This window comes from Falco biarmicus, chromosome 8 (genome assembly GCF_023638135.1).
Source record: "Falco biarmicus isolate bFalBia1 chromosome 8, bFalBia1.pri, whole genome shotgun sequence".
In the NCBI taxonomy this organism is placed as follows: Eukaryota; Metazoa; Chordata; class Aves; order Falconiformes; family Falconidae; genus Falco; species Falco biarmicus.
In genome coordinates this window covers 31,760,272-31,785,157 of record NC_079295.1, presented here as the reverse complement: position 1 = coordinate 31,785,157, position 24,886 = coordinate 31,760,272, and the positions used below count along the sequence as shown (strand labels likewise).

The window sequence follows — 24,886 nt, the reverse complement described above, 5'->3', positions numbered from 1 at the left end:
AAACACCTTGTTCAAGTCAGGGTGAAGTGGCCCTTATGTTTGTATGGAAACAGTATCAAAAGAGACATGGAAGTTACTCTTGGCCTAATCCCCATTTGGCTGTGTCTCAGAAACACCTCAACATCATATTTTTCCTCCCTAAATTGCACTGTAATCCCAAGAGATTTGCAATGGTCAGTTCCAGGGACACCCAAGCGCTACTGACAAGTGAAATTGTGTGTTTTCACAGAGAATTACTCCTTTCATGACTGTGCTTCTTGCAAAACTTGCCAAGTCACCATGATTGGGCTGTGAAGGTCCCAGTGATTGCTTTATAAATATGCTGGGTGGATAGAGACAGTGAAAAAAAGCAAACAGTGCTTAAGCGGTATGGACTTTTCTGTTGGGCCTGCTGTGCAAGTTGTTTTTATGACTGTTTGTCACAAAGGCTGCAAAAAAAAAAATTTCAGTTGCTTGAGATAAAATGGACGGAGGTGGAGGCTTTGTGTTGGCTCGTAACAGTGAGATGCTTTTGGACCAGAAATGTTCTTTCTGCTACCAGCCCCCAGAAGACTTTTTTGGCCTGAAGTCTCATGTGTTATCAGCTTATATGTTAGTCCAATAAAAGATACACGTGATCTACCTTGTCTCACTGTCAGTCCATCACCTAAAATGTTGCTGCAGCTAATGGTGGCTCATATTTGATTTGTATTCAGTGTATTTTAAGGCTGCAAAACCATCCGGCCAGGATAGATGTCTGTCTCAGTGCTGTCCTCTGCCTGTTATTATATATACTTGTATTAATGACAAGCTATTTTGTAGAGTTAGTCAATTTAAATATTGAAAACAAATGTTCTTATATTTCTCTGCCTTGGGGCTAGGAGTGATTATTTCAGCCTCTTCAGTGTATATGAATCTGCATTTGTTAGAGGTCTCTGTTCTGCAGTGAGCCCAATATATGAACTCAGTTTGCAAATTCAGCTAAGAAATGCTAAAATTGGCACCTAGTTCTGCAAGTACCTATACTGATAATGTATCCAATAGTCTAAATTCCACATTGCTTTGGAATTGGGTTTTTTTAGACTTAGCCACTTGAGTCAACGTCCTTCTGTCTCTTTATTGTTTACATCTTGATGTTTCAGTGTCACCAGGATACCTTATTATGACCCTGGGATGCAAACAGCCCATCGCTGAGGGGTTTTTTTTAGTAACTTAGTAACGTTATCTAAAGCAAAGCAGACTCTTGAAATTGGGACATACTGCAATACACAGGGACAATGAAAACTATTTGTGGTACAGAGTATTTCTTGCACGTTTGAAATCTCTGTTATATCAATCTTAATCAGAAAAGGAATGGCTGACTGAAAAGTATTTTTTTTTCTGTTTAATGGTTTAATGTTTCTGATAAAATTAGCATTTGCAAAAAATACACTTTGAAATGCTGTAAGAGTTTCACAAAATAACCTTAACAATGTTTATAGTGCTGTTGATTAATATGTGTTTGGGGAGGTATAAAATTGTAGATCGTTGACCTGATAAGCTACAGTATCATTTTCAGAGCTATTTAGGTGTGTTGACTGAATGAATGTTCAGAATCAGTGCAGCACATGTAGTAAAAATTTGCATGAAAACGCTATTGATTTCAGGTGCAGAGGAAGCATTTCAATGCAGAATAGATGGGCTGCTGGATTTATTTGTATTCTAAGCTGGAAGCAGACAGAGTTTGCCCAAGGGACCCCTTCTAGTTCTAATGTGAGACAGCACAAGGCAGTGGGAGGCACTGCATAGGAGATGCAACAAAAGACTGCAAGCGGCAGCTCCTGGTTTCAGCTCCTAGGTCTGTCCCGTATAATCCCAACAGGGCAGTCTGCGATGGACTCTGTGGAATGCCCTCATTTCTAGCCCTTGACATGAGGGAGACCTGCTCCCATGACTACAAGCAAAGAGGTGGAAATAGATGCTACTCTTAATGCTGCTCTTAACATGATTCTAGTGATGAGTCTCCAGCATTTTTTGGCTGCTGCATGCTGGTTTCAGCATTTGGGGGCTGAAGAGTTGGGGTACCATCAGCAGCAGAAGGCTCAGCCCTTCCAGAGCAGTGAGTGAGCAGTGGAGAAGGCAGGAGGAAAACTAGAAAGCTTGGGACACATTGCTTTGAGTTGCAGAAAAGTAACAGGAATTTTGCAATGTACTCAATGTGGTGATGTGCCATTTATGATGAAGTGCCTCAATGTATCCAGATAATTTTGAACATTTTCTTTCTTCAGGCCAATGTCAAGATCTTTTTGTATGCTGCAGTCTGGAACTCATTAAGTGCATGACACATGGAAAACTGTGTTTACCTCTTTACTGGGGAGAACGAGATCTTAACTTCATTTTCTGTTGGACACCTGCATTCCAAATTCAATCAGTTTTATGTATGTGCACTTGAATGTTTGTACCTATGTCTCACTGTGTCTGAGTGTGGATTTGGAAGTCACGCTCTGTGCAAAAATCTTCCCTAGTCACCAATCCTTTGCTGAAGGCAGAAGAACAAAATACATAAAGCGCAGTGCTCCATCCACCTGAGATGGCTTGAGAGATGGAAATGCCCCTTTACTGCCAATGTTACGAACAGGTGTTTCTCCAGAGGGAGATATTGAAGGATGCAGTGCATTTAGGAATTTGTTGTCTGCTTCACAGTAAGGAGAGAATCAATAATTGGTTAGGCTGGGATCTGACGACTTGTCTGAGTGCCAGCTCCGGTGCCCTCCAGGATAAGCTGCCAAAGTGACTGAGGGAGCAAAGCGGGATGTAAATTCCACAAGTCATTTTCCTGAAGCTCTTATGTGGAAACCTTTAGAAGCCTCTCAGTAAGGACAAAATCCTTCCAGGCTTAATTCTTGGTTGAGCAAAATTCCATCTGAGGTCAGTAGACCTAATCCTGAAATCTTATCACTTGTTTACCGCAATGGGATTTGAATGTGTGTGTGTGGAACAGAGGGAGGGAGGGTCTCAGAACAGGGTGTGCTGCAAATGCTTTCCTGGAAAGCTGGAAGAAGCCTGCCAGGCTTAGGGTCTGCAGAAATGGGTGCATATGTGAAAGGAAGGCTTGCTTCAATAACAACAAACTTTGTGTCCTGCTTTCTCAGCAGTGGTAGAAGGAGCAGGTGAGAATTCCTCTTTTCTATGGAGGCCCTTTGGTACCTGGGGGTGGCCAAACCCCATCTCTCGGGGACAGTACAGCTTACACTTCCACATACATGTTTCAGAGGTGGTTTGCATCTGAGACCTTCCTTCTTTCATATCCTGGAGGAAAGAAGCCTCCCAGGCTGGCAGCCACCCTCTTGTCCTTTTAATTGCAACACAATCCATCAAACTGCTTGAGTAGTGTCAAATATAGAAGCTGATGAGAGCCGGGACATCGGTTTCTGTTATCCTCAAGCTGAGAAACAAGCTCTGGGTTTGCTGTGTGGCTCTGGGGAAGGAGCCTTGCAGGGGGCCTTGGAGCAAGTCCTGGCCCCACGTGCTATTGTAGTGAAATCCCATAAAAGGCCCCTCATCCCTGCTTTGCAAATTATGGCATGCCAATGGTGCCCTCAGCAGAGATTTCTCCTGCCCGTCTTCCCCCTGCCCCCCCCGCCCCTTTCTCTCTGCAAGTTGAAATGCATATCTCATTTATAATGGACTCGGCCTTTTTTAGCCAAAGATCACGTCTCTTTATTAACCTTCCAATAAAGCTACATCAGCTGAGTGAAACACCGTTTAGCAGGGCGTATGGTATCATAGAAGTCACTGCTGGTGTCACACAGCTGTGTACAGTGCAGGAAATGGAGTTGCTGCCTTTTGCTTTTTTGTTTGGTTTGAGGTTTTTTGCTTTTTAGAAAAGAGATGGAAATAGTTCTTCTCTTTTGCTTTCTGGTGAGCATCTTATAAACAGCCTGTGTGAAACTGGCTCTAGAAAATATAATCAGAAAAAAATATAGGCTGTTGCATTGTTTTTATGAATCCCAGGTCATGATACAGGAAAGATTCCATGGTAGTTTCATTAATAGTAAAGGAGGAACACTAAAAGCTGTGCTGCTGATCCAGGGAAAGTAAAACTTTGTCAAGCCAAGTAACACTAGGCCATCTTGTACTTTATTCCTTGCTGTTGATCTAAAGCACATTTCTTACATTCAATAGATTTCCACTTCTGGCAGTTTGTATCTCCATGAGTTTAAGAGCCTTTGACTAATTAAGAGCAGAAAGATTTTCACCATGCTGTCACAGCCCCACTGAAAGAATAATTTCCAAGTGTTTTGCTCTCTGGGGGCATATGAGGCCAAAAGTATAAATAAATAAGTTTCTGTGTACATATACATATAAATATTTAGATGTTCAGATTATATTTATATCCATATACATATGTGTTTTAAAAAAACCTTAGAAACAAGCACCTTCAGAGGGCAGAATGTGTGTACTGTAATGCAGTCTTCTGGGTGGGTCTCTGGTTGTATTATAAGCTATTTGCAAATTAACCATGGAAGAAATTTAAGGGGTTTGAACCTACGGGTGAAGAAGTGAGTGCATGTGCAAACATGCAGAAAGTGACTGTGAGGGATGCCTGTGCTTAAACTGATCAGACAAGTTTTATTAATTCTGTCCATCGATGCTGTTTTGAAAAATGGCAGACTGATGCTATTAAGGTATCTCAGAAATGTCTGTCCAAAATGGCTTTTGGGACCCGGTTCCTACAGACATTCACTTCCTTGATTCACTTCAAAATCTGCTCCCCTCAGCGTTTGCTGCATTTGTTCACAGATGCATTGAAAGATGGATTGTTACCCAGCAGTTTTCTGTAACAAAAGGTGGGGTTTGGTCCAGATCCAGAGAAGGACATACAGGAAAAGCTCACAGCCCGAGGAAATGACTGTGTCAAATTGCATGTGAATAGTGAGAAGGTAGTATGCATGTGAAAGAATACAGCTGAGTTAAAAAAGTGTACAAATGAAGGGAGAGGCGATTCAATTGAAACTCACAACTGCATTAACTTTACTGGTACTGGACAGTGCATGACGCCGCAGTAAATCCTGTACACCAAAGTTCAAGATTCAGGATCGGGAAAACATACGAGTTCTTAACTTCACCCCTGTTTGGCAGCATGATCCAGTGCCTCTCGCATCACTGTGAATGTGGCTGCTAGCTCTCACGAGGCTTGGGGCAGCACTGAGACTCTGTAGATTTTTTAATTCCATGTATAGATGTTTGTGGTGCCACAAGGAGAGAGTTTGGTCTGAGCCAGAGCCTTCAGCAAGTGTATCCTTGTTATGAGCGATGCAAAATGAAAGCAGTCACGGAAAGGAAGATTTGTTGATGGAAATTAATAAAACACCTCTCATTTTAGTGTGATGTGTTTGAGAAGAACAAAATCACTCATAAGGCCTGAAGGTTGAAAAACAGCTTTGTCAGGATAAGAGAATTTACAAATGCATTGTTATGCTGTTGCTAAGATCACACCTGTAGTGTCTTGCACCAAGATCATGCTCTTCAGAAACCAGTCTCTGAAGGAAGACCACAACTTTAAAGGAGATATGTGCGTGGGAATGAATTTAGCCAATTTAATCTAAAGAAATGTTTAATGGCAGGGTGATCATCTTAAGGGTCATTTAATACCAGGAAAAGGAAATGACACATAACACAAGTAGTAACACAAAGAACAATGAATTCAATTTAATAAAGGGCAAATTCAAATTGGAAATGAGGCTAAACTTTTAGATGGTTAAAGGCAGCAGGCAGAAAGGGAAATTGTTTGCTTAATGAGGTAGTTATGACAAACTACGTAGAAATATTCTGATTTACAAATTCAGCAAGTGTAGAGTTGAATCTTTCCTACCTGATACAGTGGGTTTGTCCAGGGAGCCCTGCAGTGTTTTGTCAGTCTTGTCTATCATGGCCATTAGTTGCATTAGTAATCCGTATTTGAATGTACAGTAGCATCAGTATATGTTGAGAATCCTTTCACCTCTAACAGTGAAGAAATAGATTTTCTGTGGCTTCACAATATGAAACAAAAGGTTCAGTGTGCTGTGGTTGTATGAGCTGAGATATAGACCACATGGAGACTTACAGCCTCGCAGCATTTGTGTCTGGTCAGAGCAGTTATAGAAAGGCTGGTGGGGATTTTTCCTAGTTTGCATGGGACTTGGGTGCTCCACTCTTCGCTGTGTTGTGGAGAAATTGGACACCCCAGAGGTACCTGTTCAAATTCCTACCCTTGTATTCCATTTCCACTGTTTCATTGAAGCAGAGCTGACCTGATGCAACAGTTGATCTTAATTAACCACCTACAGTCTTGCTGCTCCAAGTGGGCACTTAGTTTCCTGCCTGCTACAGCACTTTTTAGGAGCATGTCTGAAAACAGCCTCGTATCTGTGTTGCCAAGAAGGCTTTATGAAAAAAAAAAAAAAAAAAAAAAAAAAAGAGAAGACTACGAATACATACTGCCAGAACCTCACATCTGAGTAAAAATGGACCAAATGTATTATTTCCAGTGTAAACTTAACTGCAATTAGTGAACAATGCAGGGACTGATACTGATGTTTAAGTCTGTGATTCTAATACGATGAAGACAAGTGATCAACAAAAATATTTATCTCCTTGTGGCACAGATATACATTGGTATTTCTTGCTTATTTAAAATGTATTGACAGGCACAAAGTACCTAATTAATGAGGTTTCATAGGGATCCCAGTTAACAGCTAATGATCACCAACTGGTGAGCTTTGCAATGTCTGAAAATGAAATTAAATGAAAGCATTCAGTACATGGAAATGGCTCATATTGTCCAACACAGCTGATGATTACTGTGTTTAAACAACAGAATCCTCATAAGGATTTAAGCTGCTCAAAAATTAATGCAGTTTTTCCAGGACCTTGATAATGATCAGGAAGTGAATGTAAGGCTGTGATCTCATGTCATTTGGAAAGTTAATGGAGTAATCTGATGGACAGAGCTTGCTGGGGATCTAACTGTATACTGAAAAAGAAAAAAAAATCCTAAGACATTGGTCTTTGCCAGCAGCAATGGAAGTGGAGAAGACAGTAGATTTTATTTCGTAATTATCTGAGATGAAAATGGGTGGTGTCCCAAAGAGAAATAAAGCAGTGTTGCTTTGTATGAGGAAAATAGGTCAGCCTAAATACTAACATTGGTATGGATGTATATGTTGGAAAGCTGGTTGGAAAATTAATTTATTTCTGTAAAAAACATTGCTTTTATAGAAATCTTTCTTTAAGCTTTGAGATTTTCATTGGAAAAATGGAAAATTATCAGTTTCCAGCTACCAGAAGGTTTCAGCTGGAAACCTAGTTTCTGGTCAAGTTCTTTTCCCAGTGCAAACAGATAAATGCTTGCAAAAATAACCATCTTTACTGGTGTAGACGTTGTTTCTTCTACAGTAGAAATTAATCCATTTTTGCAATGGATTTATCTCTTTTATCTCTGTTTTATCTCTTGGTTCTGCAACATCCCTTATTGGATGTACAGGCTGCCTTAGCTGCTAGCTCCTTATTCCAGTTGTTGGTTTCTAAGTTTTCACTTCTAAGTTTCTGTTCCAGTTTGTAAGGTGCTTGGGGGCTTGTCATCCCAGTTGCTCTCAGATCTTCTCTTTGCAGATGAGCTGAAAATTAGTAATGAAGTGTTTGTGATGTTCAGTGAAAGTAGTAGCAGCAGTTGCACTGGTGAACGTCAAAGCAAGAAGCTGTAAAGGCTGAGAAAAGTAGATGCAAATTATCAAGAGTAAGTGCAAGACATTTTTCTGAAGTAATCCAGTCTTTTTGGTTGGGGTCAGAGAATGACAATCACAGATTTAATCCACCCCTCATATGAGTGATTGAAGCTGTTGAATAATAACCCGTAACATTAATAATAGTAGAGTTATTCCAGGACACTAGGAAAGGTAGTGCTCCCTGGGTGTTTCACGGGAATATTTTTGGACCTATACAGCACACAACCAGTGTTCATCAACTAATATGTAGCACTTACAGGACTCAGCTGTGTAACTGGTTGAGTTGTCAGCAAAAGGTCAGAGAAAATGATCTGTTGGTTCCTTCTTGCCTTCACTTCTCTGAATAAAGGTCCTAGATGTCCCTGTTGATGCCCACAAGCATGTATGTGTTTGCACTGAGCAAAGGAACAAGGAAGTATGGAGCTGCAGAAAACCGTGTGATCAGCGTTAAAGCATGCCTTCATGCAGACAGTCCTCTGTGTTGGTAAAAGGTGAAAGCACAGATGTTTCACAATTTGCTGGGATATTTTATATAGCTTAGGCAGGCTGATATCATATGTTCTTAGAAAGCAGAGTTGATTGGAAATGTGCTAGTAGCTGCAGGTCACTATATAAGATACAGATACATACATCTCTCTGAATAGCCAGTAACTTTGTGGCTGAGAAGTGAAATACAAATGTTAGAAGGTCTGAGGAAATTAGGCAGTGTGGAGATTTAAACTTCAGTCTTTTATGCCAGGGCATTGGATTGTTCCTTAGGGTGCAGATGCCAGGTGGTCTTTCCCTAGAAGGTCTCACTTTTGTCACCATGTAAAATGGGAGAAGCTTTGGGAGATGAGAAAACTCCTCCCTGTGTGGTTAAATTAAGGACTTATTTCCAGTATCTTCTTTCGTTTAAGTAGGTGTCACTCACCTTTTTTTTTTTTTTTTTTTTTGTTAGATACCATAGACTAATTCCTGCCTGTGCTTTGGGTCTATAGTTAGAGTAGTTCATCACTAAAGGAGAACAAGCCCTCCTTTATAACTGTTTCTCTTCATTTTATCTCAGCTTGTCAGTGTCTGGCAGATTCTCCATCCTTTATGTCATTCCTCTTCAGCTCACTAACAGAGCCATCATTAGCTCTGCATATAGGGCAGACTCGGGGATTTCATCACTACTTTGAAGTTTTGTTCACTCTTTTTTGGGTTTTCTTTGAACTTTATTTTCTTTATTGGTGAAAAAGACTGGGTTCTTCTCTAAAACTGGTCTCTACTTTGTATGTTCCTAACGCTTGCAATTACTACTGGACTCAACTGACCTGAAGCGGTGCTGTAACTGTGCCTAACATTTCTGTTTGGAAAAGCATTTATGATGTTGGCATGTGTATCTCATTTCATTAAGTTTACTTGTACTGTTTTAGAACAATCTGAGGCGGTTTATAATTGCTTGTTTTTTAATACAGCCACAAAGAATTAAGTAAAGGCTTTATAAATAATCTCTCTTTTCCTCTAGCCAAAGAAACAGTCATGTTTCCATATATCAACTTATTTATGGTTAAAGTTTGACTTCTTTCTTCATTTGATAGGCATATAAAACTGGTGCATCTGAGTAGTTCACAGAGGAATTTGGCACTTTGATTTTTAAATGCAGTGCGAAACATGAGAGAGCAGCACAGCTTGATTAGAATGAAGCCCATGCAATGATGGGAGGTATATTTTCAGCAAAAGGTTACTATGAGAAGAGATGATGACCTAAGAAACCAGTTGCAATTAAAATTGTAACTGAGTTGATACTGGAAATGAATAACTACTAGCTTTAGATATTTGCTAGCTAAGCAGAAACTCAGAAAATAAGTATTTTCTGAGAGCAGAAATATAGAGGAAAGATGGCTTATGTTTAAGACTCTACACTGGGATTCAGAAAATTGACTTCAGTTCCTTTCCTGGCTGTCTCACAGGATGCCTCTGTAGTCCTGGGGACAATTACAAACTTTTTACCATATGTTTATGCTGCATCTAATGATCTGGAGCCCTCATTTTAGCTGGGCTTCATGAATTTCTAGCCTACTAAGTAATATTTACTCATTATTCTCTACCAGAAAGTAAATAAATGGGCTTTGGAAAAATTAAAGTGAGTCACGTTTACACTGAATGGGGATTCTGTGTCCTGGTCAGTGATGGATGAAAAGTAGGGTCTTTGGAGATGATGACTATATCAGACTTGATGATCAGACTAGGCATGGGATTGTTTAAGTTTCAAAAAATGTAAGGAAGGAGAATGGAGAAGGAGAGACAATGCTTACCATGAAGGCTATGAGCTATTTTCCCGAGATCTTAGTCACATAACTCAGGAAAGAGGAAAGACCTGACAGAAGCAGAGAGCACTGAGCACTTTCCTCAAAGAGGACTTTATAACATCATTATTGTATCAGCCAAATGCTGGCACGCTTCCTTTGTAATGAAGGGGCGGGGGGGGATGGGATGGGACAGACGGACGGGACACACGGGAACTTTTTTTTTTTTTTTTTTTATAATATAAAACATCCACAAACGAGCTTATGAGAAAAATAGAAGAAAGAGGGCCAAAGAGGCATGCCAGAGAAGGAAGTTTGCAGAGTCCAAGGGGTTCGGAGAAGACTGCAGTGGGACTGCCTCTGAGAAGGGGTGTTTGCATCACTAATTCTTGACGAGTTTACCATCTGGCACTTTGACCTTGGACTGCTGCTGGGACACTTGTTTTGCATTTGGCCTCTGGGCTGGTGAGTTAGTGATACACATTTCTGTTGTGCTGAAACATGATGTTTTCAGATTGCTCAGTGTGAGGGGTTTTGGTCTCTAATCATTCTGTTTCTCCTGCTCCAGTGATGAGAAGATGTGTCAAGTACTTAGAGCACAAACCTAGGAGCTGGAAGACTTGGTCTCTGTTTCTGAGGCTGCCACAGACTATTTGTGGTTTTGGACAAGGCAAAGGATGACAGACATTAGATACAGGGTTTTCCAAATGCCTCAGTGGTCTTTTAACTCTGCTATCATTGGACTGAGTGGGACTTTCTCCCTTCACTTTGCTGGGAACAAGGACGTTTAAGACTGTGTGTGAAGTAGGTAGGTTTCTGTAATCATTTGGATATGAAAAATGTGTACCTGCTGGAGTACAGGGAACTGATGCAACTTTTGTAGATGCTGTTTAATGGGCAGGGGAAGCACAGTTTAACTGAAAGGGTAGGTCACATTTAGGCCCCAGTTACACCAGTTCAAATCCAAAATATTGTTGTTGGTTGTGTGTTTAGCCAGAGTTCTTTACAGAAATACCTACTACTTCACAATCACTCAGTATTAGGTAGATGTGATGCAGGATGGGCAGGAGAAAGGTGAATGAAAGTTGATTAGTTTGGTTCTAGAATATATCCCAGACTAAGTAAACAGCATTGCAAGGGATTAGCTTTGTAATACTGCTTTTCCACTGTAGCATTACAAGAAGATACTATTTACAATTTGTGTCCAGTTTGTGCTGTCTGAAACTAGGAAAAGTTTCCACTTTGGAAAGGTTGGACCTTCTGTTTGGAAAATAGAAAGGCATTTTAAAGTTTCTTATAGAAAATTAATATTTTATTTTGACAGAAATATAAAATGTTTCAGATTTTGTAGAATGATGGACCCAACACAGAGTTTTCCAGAATAACCAATCTGGTCCCATCCTGTTGATTAATTTCTCTTTGGACTGTCTGACAAAGAGATATGGGGCCAAACAAAGCTGTTCCAGGGGAAGCGGCAGTATTGGCCCTGCAGGCAGCTCCCAGCCTGGGAGTCCTCTGAAAAAGGGGAGGTATGAAGGAGGCTGCAGGAACTGATCAGGTGGTGCCATTTGCAGATAACAGTCTGCAGAAAGGTGTTCAGTAAGTCCCAGAAATGCCAGCAACATTTGCAGGTTGGTATACTGAGTGTAGACTTGGTCATCTAACAAGGGAGGACAGGACCATACAGCCTAATCCTGCTGTTGGAAAAAAAAATACACAGCCAGAGGGACAGAGTGCCACTGTCTCTAGAAAAAAGGGAACAGTTGTGTGCTCCTTAAGTCCCTCCTGTGCCATGGGCAGCCTAGGGGCAGAGGAGTGCTATGTCTGCTGAAAGCTGACTGATTATTTGAGATCCTAGAAGCCATGAAAGTTTGATCTTTAAAATCTGCTTGGACTTCCAGTACTTTGGTTTGTGGCATGGCTGATGCAAGCCTGGAGCTGTCAGTGCTGTAAAAGCACAGACACTGTTAGTTGTTTCTCTTGCATCCTGCAGTGTGAGCCAGCAGGGAGCTGCACAGGGTGTCAATAAAGACCAGCAAGACAAACTTGGTTCCCTCATACCTCTTTTTTGACAGATCTGGCAAGACCAAAAGACTGGATGTGTCAGTGTTGACAAGTCAAGCTTTACTATCAGAAGAGAGTCATGTTGGGAATTTCCTGGGCAGATCTACTTGCTGCATCCTGGGTCTGCTTCAGGTTTAGAAACAATGCAAAGAGTGAACTTTGCTCAATGGGTTTTACTTCCCTGATCTTCATTGCCCAGAATGGTGTGCAGCAGCTGTACTCTTTGGAGAAGAAATAGGCATTTTCTTTGATTACAGATGTTTGCAGTTATTTCCCATCTCCTCTTGAACTCTTTTCATATTCATATTTTCAATGCTAATGAGAACCATGACTATATGCTAAGAAGATCCTCTGTTCCTTAAAACTTCTCTTGGAATAGTCAAAGACAAAAAAAAAGGTAATGAACTAAAGCTCCCTCTGAGTCTTTGACTCATCCAATCACCTAAATTAATCAGTGTTAAAGAAAAGTGTGCAGCTTGGTGCGACCACCCAAGGCGCTCTGTCTGACTCTATGATTTAACGTTACTTTGTCTGGCTATCACAGCGTGCATATGGTGCGGGATTATGCTCTGTCCTCAGGTGCCTGCCACACTTACACTATGTAATCAGTCTGAATTCAGGGTGAATGTCAACTACAACAGAAAAGTATTTCCAAGCAGCTGTAGGTTTAATTTACGTCTTTTAGGATCAATTTTTCATCTCCAGTATAAATCCACTGCAGGAAAGAGTTTATTTAGATACACACCTGTTCCAAAGTAGAATCTAGACCTCAATGTTGTCTTCAAGCGTTATCCTGGGCCCTGCCTCTGTGACCTTCCATGTGTATAGACATGCTTTTGGTGACAGCCTTAAATTAATAGTCATGACTGTATGTGGAATAGGTAGGAATGAAAATAGTGCCTAACTCCATGGTGTTCTCAGTAGGAACTTCACAAGCAATGGGGACTGGTATTTGGCAGGCACTGGCCCATAAGCTGAGGTTCCTCCCTTCCCCCAGCTGTGCCACTGGCTTGCCGTAAAATCCTTTGCAAATCACTCACCTTCTCTGGAGGTTCAGTTTTGCTTTTGTAAAGCAGGAACAATGATTCCTTTCAGCTGTGCCTCCACAGCAGTGATTGAGCGGGGCTAACAAGCAGTAAGTAATAGTCTTCAGGGAACGGCAGTGCTGAAGCTACTCTAGCAAGTGTTTTGTACTAGGAGAAGAATGGATCCGTAAAATATTTAATCAACAATCTCTGCGTATATATACCCCCACTTCTGCATTAAATACTCTTAGTCATTTAGGGCTTTATAATATCTTTCCCTCTTTTGTTTATCTCCTTCTCATCAACATAAGCTTCACTTTAGACCATGATAAAGCTTTTTAACCATGCTTTTACTGGCTATAGTTGTTATAAAATGTTCTGCATACTACTTTTTTTTTTAATAGTGACCCCATTCTCACTTTCTGAACTATCCTGACTTTTTTGAAAGGGAAGAAATAATGAATTTCCATATGGGCTATACCTTGTAAAAAGATTATCTCCATTTATTCTTTTATAAAGTTTTCAGAAGGGAAGGCACTGTCCCAATGCACAGAAGCAATTTTTCTTTTCAATGGATCCGGTGACTCAAATCTAAACCTTTGCTCTCAGAGGAACACTTTTCAAATGTTTACTTACTGCTTGATTCCTGATAGGCAGTCTGGAAAAAAAAAACAGATGAGGTGTTACTCCTGAAAGTTATACTGCTTTATATTGTTTGAAAGGCAAAGATTGAACCGATTTCTCTAGCAGCTGGCCTTTTCTCAACTGGGGGAAAGAGTCCCTTTGCAGCTCAGGCTTTTATCAACAGTCCCGTAAAAGTGTTTTTTATATATATATATATACATAAAAAAAAATCATACAACATTTATATAAAGCCTTTTATCTTGATGGCTCCAAAGTAGTTGACAAGTTTGTCAAGTAATTTGTCAACTACTTTCCTCAGAAGTTATCTCTTACTCCAGCACAGAAATGGAGGTATTTCTATGGTGAGTGAAATTATTCTTGCTACTAATAGCTTTGTAAAGTAACCATCAGACTTGTAATGCATGCATTACAAAATTTTGATCTAAGAATTTTAGAAACTTTTTCCTGGTCATCTAAAGGAATTTAACTAAACATGAAGCCACCTTTTTGTTCTAGCGAGGCCACAGCTGAATTGGTACACAAGGTGTTCTGAGCAGGAGAGGATCAGCACTGTGTGTCTACTGTGGGTAACTGGGGAAAAAAAAGATAAATATTACAACACTGAAGACAAAACCATGGTCTTAGAAAGATCCTGTTCTGACAGTCACTTGGTGACAAATTCATGTTCTGCAACATAGCTGGAACAGATTGTTGTGTATGGGAAAAAACTGCATGAACTGATAAGGATGCCTGCTCCTCACTGGTACCCCTGTACCCATCCCAGGCCTGAAGGAGCTTCTGTTCCAAGAGTGGGGCTGGTGATGTTCTTTATAGCAGTTTGCCCTTTAGCACACTGGTGACACCATGACCTTCCATGGCCAGTATTTCCATATAAGCCTTATACTTGAGCAATGCTTGCCTCTTCTGGAAGGGCTCTGCATACACGTCCCACATACAGGTACACTCTGCATCTGTAAAGCTTCATCAGAAGATCCTCTTGGCTCCTGAACCACAAGGGAAACCTTGTGCAAGTCATTGGCTACCTTGTGAACAAACACGTTGCAAGGTCATTAAGGGTTTCATGATGAGATCCATAGCATGAGTGTTTTAATGGAGTCAAGCGTTATTTCTTGGCTCCAGTGTATTTCACTGAGCTCTTGGCGCATTTGTGCTTCCTGTATGAAACTTGGCTGAAGGAGTCAGAACTGCAAGACATCATCCCAAATTCCAGCTGGGATGTGTAACTTGGCTACATGACACTCTCCCCTCTTTGCCCCCCTTAGCCACTTCCCATGTTAAATAGTTTCTCAGGACTCAAAGGGGAAGGGGGAGATAATCTCCAGGCCAATGACTCTGATAAGTAGAAAAATTGCATAAATAAATTAGCCATGATTAATAGTGAGAAATTGTCACATCTCACTTGCCTGGAAGTTGTAGCTTGCTGAAATGACAGTCCTTGTCTTGCTGTTGGGGGGTTGGGATGCAGAGAGTGATTGCTGGGGGTAGGGATTTATTACACATATTTTCAAATTGAAAAAAAGAAAAGAAAAGTGTGATTTATTTTCTTTTGCTGCAGCCTGCTCCCAATTTTCAGTTTACATTAATAGCTGTGGGAACAGCAGTTCTTATTGCCATATACTTTAGCTATTAACACTATGTCTGGTTTGACAGTACATCTCTCAATTTTTTTTTATTCCCTTGTGATCATAAAATATGTATCAGCCTTCCTTTTTAATCTCCTTTGGCATGTCCAGCTAGTTAATTTGTGTTCCCTTCTTTAGAATTTGATTTTTCTAACATCATATACTTAATCAGAAGAAACAACCAACCCTCTATTAAAACTTCCATTTTTTCTTTTAAAAAAAATTAGAAATTTGTTTGAATTCATATTTAATGGAATGATTTCTCCAAGAGCCCCTAACAGCTTTCTACCCCAAATGTTTGCTTCATTGATATTTTAATTGCTGTAATAATCAGCATTCTGAATAAGAAGTCTTTCCCCTAGCTCAGTAAATCCATACTGGCTGAGTAAAGCATGCCTGTGATTTATGTGCAGATAAACAGCTTTGGATTCTGTCCAATCACTTCATCAGTTTTAATTCGGCTGCCTAATCAGGAGCAAACAGGAGGGTTGTTTTTTGTTGTTTTTTACTTTGTTTTGTTTTTAACAGGGTTGGGGGGTGTTAATACAGGGTTTGGCATGTTCCCCAGAATGGCACAGATAGCTCCCCTCTTCTCATCATGTTTGTGTCAAAGTCAGCTCCAACTTTCTGAAAGAGTTTATAAGAAGGGGGTGAGATGCCAAGACCTGCCTTTGGGCTTTCGTTGGTATCTAAGTAGCCATACAGATATGCAGTCTGAATTAGTCTGCTCTTATCACATGTCTTATAAAGGACATCTCTCAGATGCCTGAGAAAAGTAGAAGGGCTCATATAGAAGGAGATTTTATTTCCTGTGTGTGTTTAGGGGTTGATGCCTTCAAAATTATTTTCACAGCAATTGTGTTACTGCTGTTGCTGTTTTGTAATAGGCAAAATGACTTTGGTAGGGTCCAGGAGGCAGAGGTGACTGTGGAGTGCAGCTGTGGAGGGGTAGGAACAGTATAGCCCACCTTCACCTTTGCAGCTCCAGCCTATAGTTTGCTGTTATATGTCAGCTATGTGCACAGTACTATAAAGGCCAGGGTGGTCCAGATGACCCCAGACTGAGGCTCTTCTAACTTAAAGGCTTATGACCACAGTTCCTGACCTCACTTTTGTCTACAATAACCCAAGCAAATGCCTGTTAAGGTTAAAACATTGGACCATTTACATTATTATCTATTAGTGCCATGTGTCCAGAGGTGAAGTGTTCTCTGATTTATAAGCAGCCTCTGAAGGATTACGGAAAGCAACCCCATTTTGGTCATCAGATCTAGGTCAAGCAATACCATCTGTAATAATAAAGCTTACCTAAAGAGCTTAGCATGGTTTATGTGGTAAACCATGGCTGTGTGGCTCTGAACATTGTCGGCTATCCTGGCTGCCCTTTATTTCAACATGTAACTGTGCCTGGCCGCTTCCTTTACACTGCGGAACTGCAAGAAATATTAGTAGCTATTCTTCTGTATCTTTTTTTCCCGTGTTTCATAGCAGCCCTTGCTATGTAGAGCAAGCAGCAGGCTTGGGAAAGCTGTGCTAGGCTGGGTGACCACTACTAGACTGTTTAGGAGTTAAATTGGTTAATTGGGAAAGAGAAGACTCCTACTTCTACTTCTTCCTTCATTACTACTATATCTTCTTGGGGGTTTACATCATAACCCACATGACACCTGCCACCTTTTTTCCATGCCAGGTTAAAACCCCACAGCTCTGTGTTTCACTATTACCAAGAAGAATCGCGAGCAGAGCTACTAAATTAAAACTTTTGGCTCAGCCTTAATTCCTTGCACACACCCATAGCTGTAGGGGCTTTAAATAGCACCTTGAATCATCATGAAATTCAGAGAATTAGGCTGGGCTGGAGGGAAGGGCAATAGACTGGGTCTGTGGCATTTTAGGATCAGTTTGCAGTGCAGATGTGCGTGTCCTGAGGGACCTTGGGCGAGGTGTTTAATCCATCCACTGTGCTGTGTTTTTTATAGCTTGCAAAAGGGTAATAACACCTCCCTGCCTTAGACTGGGGTGAAGAGAGAATAAAACGCATTAATGAAAAGAAGACATGCAGATCCTGTGGTGGTTCTGTTACAGCTCCACCTCCGCTATGGCGTTCACGGAGCTTTGTATCTGCAAAGTTTGGAGATTTTTCAAAAATGGTTGCAAGCATTTTCATACTCTTCTTGTGCATGGTCAGAGGAAGGCAATGTGACTTGCCCGGGGTTGGGGAGCGTTCAGTGACAAGGTGGCAGTCATGCCCCTGCCAGCAGATCCCACTTAGCAGAGCTCAGCTGGTAGCCCTGGAGGTGCAGGTGTAGCCTTGGAGAGAGTGAAGGTGCCTGTTTTCTCCTACTCTGCAAAGGTGGTGAGCCAGCTATTGCACTAGTCCCACAGCCTCCTTGCCTCAGCATGGGCAATTTGTTCTTTTAATTTTGGAATTCCCTGCTTCTGGCTAAAACAGCATGGATTTAGAGGTGTGTGTGGAGGGGGAAATTTGACCATTGTACTATGCTACTTATATGATCCTGCTTCTTTTGAACTGATGACAGTACTATGGAAAGACTACCAGGCCTGGGATTTTCCTGGCTTTGACGGAGCAAGGTATACAGGTCTGGTTCTTTTAACCTCAACAGGAGCTCTGAGCATCCCATTCCTGTTAAAACTGATGTGAAACAAACTTCCAGAGTGAAAGATGAAGACTATCCCATCTGTCTATCTGCTGCTTTAATGGAGAGATAGGAAAGGTTTTATGTTTTAGCCTGAGAGAGAAGTCAAACATCTGAGAAGTAATTTCAGGAGAAGGCCCCGTTTCTTGCAGTTCAAGGGTGAGTTTAGGGAATCCTCTATTCTCTGGCCAGAAGAGCACTATTATCTTTACAGAGTTAGACCAAAAATCCTTCTCTTGATCAAACCTAAGAGTTTGTGCTGACCAGTGGCTTTTTAGGAGAGACTACCAGTCCTGGAGGTTTGAGCTAACAGATGCATCTTATTTTCTTACAACTTGGTATGCTGGGCTCTGAACTGTCTCCTGGGATATCACTAAAAAAGCATTTCCACTGTTACCATTTTAAAGAGCAAGAGTCAACTGGCAGTGAAGGCTGAGTCCTTTTGTCCGATGCTCTGTCACCCCCAGTTTCCCTTGTGTTTCCCACCTTAGGATGCAGCCCTAGCAGAACAGCTGCAAAAATTTTAACATCTTCATCCCTTTGCTATGATGTCTTTCACAAGGGAAGACTGATTGGAGAAGGAAGGAAATGTGAGAGTGCATATGTGTGTTAGTCTTAAAATGTTGAAAGAAGGGACTGTGAGAGCATTTTCAGGGTTATGGAATATGAAGAATGAGGCTTCTTGTAGAAAACAATTGCTTCAGGCCTCTCAGTGAACTGGGTGACTGGTTCCTCTGTTGCTGTAGTTTGCTTTTTTCAGACGTTGCTACATTTATTATGACTTTTTCTTTTAAAAAAATATTCCCTTTTCCTGATTCACACTATTTAGAAGCCATTCTTCAAGGAAGAATTACCAGCCTGATGTCTGCCCATCGCTAAAGTTTGATGGCCCATCCATGAGTGTGGCACCTTAACCCACTGGAGCCCTCTGGCATGAAATAGGGTTTTGGCAGATGAGATTTTAGTTTCCCTGGGAAAAACATTTTGTCTTTTTAGTATCTCTGTTTCTTGTCTATTATGTAGAGTTATCATGTATACTACTTCTCAGGACCGTGGTGAGGAAAAACCCATCTGGTTTGTGAATGCTCAGATATTGCTCTAATGGAAGCCATGTAAATAACCAGATAAATGATTTCAGTGACATCGTCTGTCGAGCATAATAGGTAGCAGGGTCAGAATTTCTTCACAGTGAATCATTTCTTACTGGCATGGTGGGATTCATGTTCACAAACCTTGTGCAGAAGCGTCCTCTGATTTTTGCTGTCTGTCTTTTCCCTGCCTACACTTTTAGCTCCCTGATCTCTTGCTGGTAAGCTTCAGGGAGGAGAGACTACCACGGCCAGTGTCTGCACTGTGCTTAGCACGGAGTTCAGGCACAGGGTAGGCATTGGGGTGTTGCTGTAATATGAAACTAAAGGATAAATCATTAGAAAATAATCTAGAATTTGTTGTAATTTTTACCTTTCATCAAGTTATGGTGGAATTGGGGTTTTTGGATAAGACAGAAGAGTGAAAATAATGGAAATAACTTTAGAGTTTTGGGTTTCTTGAGCAGATTTGTTCATTCTGTGCTTTGCTTTGGGATCAGTATCCTTGGTGTTTCAAAGAGGGGGTGTGTGGATATGGGCTCACAGCTAGTGTGCTAACTGTCTGCCCTGCCAGGCTTGCTGTGGGACCTGGGGCAAATTGTGTAGGTTACGTTCACATCTTCATCTCACTGCAGCTTCTGGATTGACTTGAGCAGTTTACATAGGTCTTTACTAACCCCTATCTGACTGCATTCATGAGTAGTTCAGAATGGAGGGTGCAATGAACTCCGGTGGGAGTGAATGGTCGTGGGTGGTGGGGACAGGAACGTCCCCAAGCAGAGCACTGTAGTGAGGAATAAGATGTGTGTTCACAGCCGACATTTCTCACTGGTGCAAATCTCCCTCTTGGAAACTGGGACAAGAGCAATTCCTTGTCTCTTCCATGAGGACAGAGCATTCAAGATTGTGAAAAGTTCAGGCAGGGCTGCACAATTTCTAAGTTAAATTGAATGTGTTAAAATATTTATTGTTTCTACAAACATTTGCTGCTAGCAAATCTGTAGCCTAGGATCTTTGCAGAAAGCAAATATGAAAAAAAATATTACGGCTGAAGCAAGTTTTGAAGCAACCTTCAGATAAGTATTAAGGAAATTTTTTCCATTGCTTTTTGGTTAAACTTATAAAATATGTTCTTTACATTTTGTTTCCAAATTGATGTCAAAATTTAACATTAAATTCTCTTCCCCATTTGATAGAAGATGTAGTTAGAAATACCCACTGAAGACAATTTTTCTGATGTTTCCATAGGTTACTAAGGATTTTCCCTGGAGCATGACTTCGAATATGACACTTCAGTAATGCAGAGGCTGTAAGTAAATAATATACTGTTTGCAACCCTTCTTTAACAGTGTTTTTATACTCTTCCCAGAACTTTGTTAGAACTCACCTTTGCTAGACTCTACCTTGCAACAGGCTTGCAAAGAAGTGACTGGAAGATGGCATGGTTCTAAAGCGGATCGTGCCATTTCAGACACTTTGCTTTATCAGCTTCTTGTTTCATTTAAGAACTCCAATAATGGTTGCTTAATCTGCAGGAGGAAAGCCCAAGACATCTGTCAGTATTGCAGGAAACGCCACACCAGGCAAAAATAAAAATACCTCATTAGCGTAGAAGAGCGGTGAATAAAATGCAATGATACATTACCAAAAGCTGGCATGCAGTTGGTTCCCAGGCACAGAACAAAGGCCAAGAACCTTATTTTGCTTGTTATACCACTAATTAAAAAGGCCTGCTAGAAGCTGAATAAATGAACCCAAGAGTCTGCTGACCTGGTCATGTATTTGTTGGCCTTTGGTAACCTCGTGTGAGAGTTGGGTGTCTGAGGGGTCTTATCACAGAGGCAAGCTTTTGTGCAATTCCTGGTTGTGAGTGCTTGAAAAATAGACAATTTCCTTTTCTTCCTGAACTTTCCCCATCTTTTTCTAAGGTGAATTATTGAGCTGTTAACTTTGGTAGCTCTTTTCTGAATTCTGCATTGTTTTTCCTAATCAATTCTCTCAGATCTGCTCAATCTCCATTTAATTCAGTCAGCTACTCAACATCCAAACCTTTTGTAATGAAGAGAGTGCTAATTTTTCTTTTTATTTCAATTGTAGTTGATGGCTTTCGTCAGGTGTTATCATATAACTCAATCATCCACCATTGGAATTTGTAATTTAATCAATAAAGGAGGCCATCTTTCTCAAGGAGATCAAAAGATAAAGAGCTCAAGGAAAATGCATGGTAAAAGGAAGGTGAAGAACAAAAACAGGTGATAGGAACTGTGGTTTGCACTTATTAGATGCACACCCTTCTGGCTACATATACTTGGCAAGTAGCAAGCAAAAGAGGTACCGCTATTTTAGAATTAATAATTCTAATGATTGCACCTGTGCACTCATCTTGCAAAATGTAGAGGGAAAATCATGTATGTTACTTAAGTCTCTATGACAAGTACCTTGTATCAACTATGTCACACAGAATGGTGCTAGCAACGCTGTACATGAGCAGCAGTGTTCACACTAAGTGTGATATCAAGAGAGACACCAAGAGATGAAACTGTGCTATGTGAGATCCTCCAGCCTTTCTGTTCCCATGCCTTTGTTGTGTTACTGTTGCTTTAGGCAAGGGCAGAGGAGCGGGTAGCCACAGTATCAGGCTGTTCTTGATGTGCTCGCTGAACGGCTCAAGGCTTTGCAGCACAGGGATCTCGCTGGCCTCAGTAAAAGGTGGCTGTGTCTTGTGTACCTGCTCTGTCCCCTGCCTCTGTTTGCTTCCCCTGCTTCTGTTGCCCCAAAGGAGGGGGTGGTACTGTGCTGGTCTGGCACAATGAGGGGGTGCCTATTCATTGCTAGCAGTGAGAACTGCCTTGGTTTTATGCCCTGGCCCATCTGAGATGTGTAGTGTCCAGAAGAGCATCTCTGCCAATTCTGCTGCAGAAATGAATTTTGCCCCAAGGATGAAGGTTTATTTTGCTCTCAGCCTCTGCAAAGCAATATCCCTTTTCACACTGCCAAGCAGCTTTGAGCAAGGCCTGTGAGGGAGATTGAATGCACCACTGGAGAAGCACTTGTGCTGGGTCACAGCTGGGAATCTTTCCTTGGCTCCTTGACTTCAGAGGGAAATTGCCTGGACAGGTCTCAAATATCAGGCCTCTGAAAGCCATGGTTTTGCTGACAAATTGCCGATAAGTATTATGGTCTCAACTTGGCAAGGTCTGCAGAACCCAAGATGAAAGGTATCAAAATTATTCATTCAGAAAATGTTAATATTTAAAATTACAGTAAATCATTTGGTCTTTAAGGGAAATCAAAATGCTGATTTGCTTATGTCCCTCCCAAAGCCCTGTTGCTAGTGCTGTAGCCACATTTTCTGCAAATCAAATGTTGAGCCATCCATTGAAACATGCATCTTGGGGGATTTTTTTAGAACATGTTTTTTAATTGAAGCAGGCACATTAGTAAAGAAAGGCTTAAGAATACAACATTTGGGGCAATTTTTAAATGTGGTGTGTGGCATTTGTCTCCTAGATTTTACTGCTCCCCTTGAGTGCTACTCCAGATTGAGTAAACAGGTATTTAGAGAGTCTTCAGGTGCTTATTTTCAACCTGGGCTGACAAACCTTTCCTGTGGCAAGCACATGATTTCATAAGACAGTAAGAAAATCAACTGATGAACTCTACAGTGAATAATCTTTAAAAAACCCACCCCAAGCACTCTACAGCAAAAACTGTCACTTAACTGTGACAGAGACTTACCTCAGGGTTTGTTAAGTGTTAAACATGATGAATTGAAGAATGCCTGGACAAGTGTTGCATTAAAATGTCTTGGTCCTAATTTCTCAGCAATTTTGCCTTCCTGCAGTCCTCTTAAATTCAAGCCCTGCTCCTGTTTTGCACAGCTATACCAGAAAGTTTTGGACAAGGAATGTGTGAAGTGAGCCAATCATACAGCTACAAAATCTACAAAACTGCAACTAGCTGACAAATCATTCCCTCTGCCCTTGGATGCTGTAGAAGCTTTTTCTTGTATGAGCAATATTGTAAATATTGTTCTTCTTTTCTTCATAAACCTATGTTTAAGTCTATCCTCCAACCTTTCAACAGTGCCAAAGGTTTAACAAACATGGACCATGTGATTACTTACGATCCCTGGTTCCTTCTGGTGCACACCAAATAATGTCATCAAAGTCAGTGGCATTCTGCCTGTTGTGTTTGGCCAAATAGGAGAGCAGAATTTCTCCCACTGAGTAGCTTAATGTCCTGTGTTTGAAGACTGACTTTTTGGAGCAACCAGACTTTGACTGGCCAAAACAACCAGTGTTTTGCCTAGCCAGGCAGCCTAGGGAACCCAGCTGTAAGAAGTGAAAAGCTTCTGACGAGAATTGAGATTGAAAGCATTTCTCAGGGTTGATATGGCATGCAAGAGCTCAGTGCTTTGTGGAGTTGGAGCATCCTCAGAAATAAGCAATGGCACATGCAGACTGCCTCTCTGTCCTTCCCACAGTAATGACTTCCTCTTTTCACCTAGTAAGGAGAAAATAAGTAATTATGCTTTAGTCCCACTTTTCAATGGTATTTTGCACAAAATCCCTCCCACAGAGAAGAATAACTGGAGGGCTGAGAATTATGCATGTGTATAGTATGTCCAAAAATGTTTACATACATGTCCATTACCCACCCCACCCCACCCCAAATATCCCTTGCTTTTAAGCCACTGAAACACTTTGAAACACTTGGATTGTTTTTTCTGTCCCCCTCCCAGCACCAAATCACCCATTTTAGTGATTCCGCACAGGTTAGGAATTTGGAAAAAGAAGAACATTGCAGCCACTTTTAGCTCATCTCTTAAAGGACATTGAGTTTTGCTTCCACTGTTTTTTAATTCAACAGGCTGTAGAAGGACTGGGTGTCATTTAGCTATGAAAGATTTATGTTTTCCTGATCATTGTGAAGTAGCATCATTAACACAGGCAAATTACCATGCTTCACTGTGCTGTGTCCATGGTATGTTAGAAGCCCTTTCCTATTGGTAAAGCTGGGTCTATTTTCTGTAAAATCAGGGGCCCATTGGCAGTTCTTTGGCAAGTGAGACAGAGGGACTATTTAATGAGAAGAGGGGTGGTGTAATAAGGGTGAAGAAGTTAAACATGAAAAGTGCAGGGAAAGATAGCAGAAGGCTGATTTATAAATCACCACAGAACTGGGCCAAAATATTCATCCATTTTCACAAGGCCAGGGAAGAAGGGGGCTTCTTTATTTTGGGATAAATGACTACATGGTTTTTCCAAAGTGCATTTTAGAAGTCAAACACTTTATTCCATTTCTCTTCCCCATACCAAGTGCTGTGCTTTCAGACTGATGCAAACTGGTTTGTAACGCTTAGTTTTCTTGTTTTGGTGAAGAAGCTGGACTTATGCTTCAATATGTCTGGATTTTACAAATAGGTTTTTAGTTTAATAAGATGAAACCAATTAACTGGAAAAAATGCCAATGGATTTTGCAAGTGCATAAAAATACATTGCTTTTTCTTGAAGCATTTCATCACTGTTTTAAATGTTCCTTTTTCTTTCTATTGCCACCAGTGACAAAGCACTATGATGAATACATCCCCTCATGCTTTTCCTGAAGACATTGATCTCTGGCCCTGATTGTGTGTGTATGTAGGGGGTTGCAGGCATGTGCATATGCATCTATTTATTTCTGTCTCACTTTACCCCTGGTGTTGTTCAGTGTGTTTAACTTGTGGCCTGAGGAAAAACGGATATAAAAAGGTGTTCTTAAAAGGTTACTGAAAGTGGCACAG

The 24,886-nt window shown here is 41.0% G+C and overlaps 1 protein-coding gene across 5 annotated transcripts in view; it reads left to right on the top strand.

Annotated features, from left to right (window-relative positions):
- SEMA5B (semaphorin 5B) overlaps window positions 1-24,886 on the top strand; it is a 281,838-nt gene that overhangs the window by 65,164 nt on the left and 191,788 nt on the right. For all 5 annotated transcript variants that reach the window (XM_056349625.1, XM_056349623.1, XM_056349624.1 and 2 more), the window contains exon 2: window positions 20,350-20,410. The gene's annotated coding sequence lies outside the window, so the exon portion shown is untranslated. The remainder of the gene's footprint in view (window positions 1-20,349; window positions 20,411-24,886) is intronic.